The sequence below is a fragment of the Rhopalosiphum maidis genome, chromosome 1, assembly GCF_003676215.2.
Source record: "Rhopalosiphum maidis isolate BTI-1 chromosome 1, ASM367621v3, whole genome shotgun sequence".
Lineage (NCBI taxonomy): Eukaryota > Metazoa > Arthropoda > Insecta > Hemiptera > Aphididae > Rhopalosiphum > Rhopalosiphum maidis.
This window is the reverse complement of record NC_040877.1, coordinates 91,998,837-92,002,534: the sequence shown is the minus strand read 5'-3', so window position 1 is coordinate 92,002,534 and position 3,698 is coordinate 91,998,837. Positions and strand designations below refer to the sequence as shown.

The 3,698-nt window shown below is 28.6% G+C and overlaps 1 pseudogene; it reads right to left on the bottom strand.

Annotated features, from left to right (window-relative positions):
* Positions 1 to 2,989: 2,989 nt before the first annotated feature.
* LOC113550282 lies at positions 2,990 to 3,486 on the bottom strand (annotated as a pseudogene).
* Positions 3,487 to 3,698: the final 212 nt, after the last annotated feature.

The window sequence follows — 3,698 nt, the reverse complement described above, 5'->3', positions numbered from 1 at the left end:
CACTGCGAGTGTGCTATATCCCAAATTTCTAAACGTATTGTAATACAACATAATAAATTATAATTCCAATTCTATGTATTTGCAAATAATAAACACAAATCACCAATCGTAACTATTTAAACTATGAGGCATATCCAGAAAGTAAGTGAACTAAGGCTCTCACGACCACAGGAAATATTTTTTTACTATGTTCGCTACACTGCTGTATAGCTTTACTCCTCTCGTTTATAACAAGACCATCACAAGTTCAGTACGTTGAAAACTGTGATCACAAGAATTTTTCTCGTGAAACATGTCGATCGAGTTTGCCGCCAAGTGCGAAATCCGCGCCGTTATTCATTACCTCTATGGAACGCTATAAACTGGAGGGTGATAATTTTCTCAAGTCTATTGTTACTGGAGATGAAACTTGGGTTGCACACTATATGCCTGAAACCAAAAGACAGTCCGAACACTAGGTTCACCCTCAACCAAAAAGTTCAAAACCGATTTCAGTCAAAAAAATCATGGCATCAGTGTTTTGGGACCACAAAGACGTCATATTGATTAAATATTTACCTCAGGGTGAGACCATCAAAACAGCAAGGTATTTTGAAACCCTATAAAAATTGAGGAGAGCTATTCAAAATAAAAGGAAGGGTCTGTTAACAAGAGGAGTCTGCCTGCTGCACGACAACTCCAGACCCCACACAGCCAATGTCGTGAAACAATTTTTGGGCTCATTTGGATGAGATGTTTCTAACCGCCCTCCGTATTCCCCGACCTGGCGCCTTCAGATTACCATTTGTTCACTTCCCTGAAGAAGCACACGGGTGGAAAAAAATTGTTTACTGACAAGGAGGTGAAGGGGCGGTCGAGAAGTGGACAAAGAGGTGGCGGCAGACTCGATCGACATTATTCACAAGAAAAATTTTTGTGACCACAGTTTTCAACGTACTGAACTTATTATGGTCTTGTTATAAAGAAGAGGAGTAAAGCTATACGGTAGTATAGCCAACATAGTAGAAAAATATTCTCTATGGCCGTGAGAGCCTCAGTACACTTACTTTCTGGACACGCCTCGCATTTACTGGAAACTAACGAATGGACGGACAAAACGGGGATATAAGATTTTCAATTAAATAAGTTATAATGTAATATGGTTTTTAATTTAAACTTTATACTTTAATACAAATACATTTTATACATAAATTATAATAATAACTTATATATTCAGTTACACAGATAGATGTTGTATTAAAAATTATAGGCACAACACCCTACAAAAAAAATCCTGTGTGTGCTTTTGTATATATTTGTATTTTATACAAACAAGTAATATTAATTAGGTAAATAAGCTAGTATTAAAACTACAACATGAATGTTAGTTTCAGATTGTATTATACAGTGTGATTCACCAATCATGTTAATCATTTTGCTCTTAATAATGAAAATAATTCTGATTTTTTTTAATTTTTAAATAAACTTGAACCATTTTTTAAATTCTTGGATTTTTTTATAGTACTTAAGGAATGTTTCATGGTGACCTAAAACTTCAATTTTTCAAATAAGAACCTCACTTTTCGATTGTAATTTATTTACCAGATAATTTTTTTGAAAAGGTTGACACATCAGAATCAAAATTAGTTTTTAAGATATTTCATACTTAACATTGTATACTTAAAAGATAATAGGTTCATGAATCATGATAATAAATATATCATGATTTATAAGATATGGGGCTACAACGTGATTAATTGATCAATATTAATAATTTGTAAAAATGATCTAATATAATAAATACTAGATCTCATATTATTACGTCTGTTTTATATTTTAATAATTCATGAACTACTTATCCAAATTTTTAATTTTTAATTTTTTCACAAAAAAAAAGCCACTAAATAATTTATAGTAAAAAGAGGATGTAATATTCGTATAGAATAATAAGCACTCAAACGTAATTAACATGCTCTATTTATTGAATCGTAATAAGACATGGTAGTTCGCGACACAACTTCGCAACAAACACTGACTGACACATAATAATAAATATAAATTCACCTGGATCGGCGCGATACATACCACTATCGATAAGCGATAACAAAATGATGCATACAATATAATATTACACAAATATCATAGAGGGGGGTACTTATTTTAAAAACAGAAGTTTGGATCGCCATAGGACACTCCTATAATGGCACACACAATCTCAAGAATTTGAAAATATGGTCTTTGCATAGATTATATATATATTTAAAGATTCCAAAAATAAGGTTTTAAATTACTGCATTATTAAATTTAAAAAGGGGGTGATTAAGCTTGGTGAATCATTCTATATACTATACTACATTATACACCAATTCTACATAGTATATAAAATTGGTGTATAATGTAAATGCATAAAAACAGTTATTAATAAACTTATTTGTATGTTAGTAAATTTAGTGGTGTTCACACATTTTTTTTTTTACTATAAGTTAAACTATTGTTATAGTATGTAACATACATTTTATATTATAAATATCATTTTGAATTTGAACCATTGTCCACTCTATTAAAAATATCTGTGTACACTACTGAGTAAATTTTACATATTTAATTTAGCAAATGACTAATGACAAACTACAATAAAATCACAATTAACTAAAACATAGAATAAATTCACAATCAATAAAAGTTTACATTTATCTAAATCATGAAATCTACATCTAATTACAGACTACAGTTTACATTAATATATAACAAATAAATATTGATAATTCATTAAGGATTACAATTATCAAAACAAATAAAACATTTAATTTTCGCACAAAGTATAGAATTAGTGAATATTTCACCATACAGCATATATAGGTTTTTGATAGTCATAAACCATAAAAATTACATATATCAAATTGTTATAATACATTGAAACTAAGTCTAACCAATAAATTCTGATTTAAATTATTGCTTTGCAGCTATACCAGAATTATGCCTTAGTTAAATTAGTTTTATTATTTAAGATTTATATGTATATAAATAAAGAACCTGCAATCATTGCTTTGTTCCCTTTATCAATTTTTAATCGTCCAATTTCTTGAGCATGTCCACAGTGTGTTTTCCAATACTTGACTTGGACTGAATCAAACTCCATTAGTTCCTGATATTATTGTTGTTTCTAGTTTTGATGGACAAGTTTTACCGATTTTATTACTTCCCATCGACTTCATCAATCTTAAATCGTTTCCTGATTTTCGATAGCTTAATGAGCGATTACAAAAATAATATTGTTTAAGAACTCCATCAAACATTTTCTTTGTTCCAGTATCTAATACATACATTAAAACTGTTTGTTGTTCTATTTTTTGCTTCCATGTTTCAAATTCTATGAATTATGAAAAAAATTAATAGTCATCATAACATGAGATACATAATGAATCACTATAATAGTATAATGTAAGTACCTTTTAAATTATCAAAAGTTATCTCTTCCAACTCTACTGTAATATTATGTTTAACACACAAGTGTTATGTAAAATTTTATATGTTATGTAAAAACATGTACTTATGACAAAATATGTAAAAATATGTAAAATAAAATAAATAAATAAATAAATAAATAAAATTAATTAATTAATTTATTTATCAAGTCACATTAAAAAATAAAAATATGTATTTACATATAAATCTGAACCCTAGCCCCTAATCATCATACAAACATCATAATAATCAAT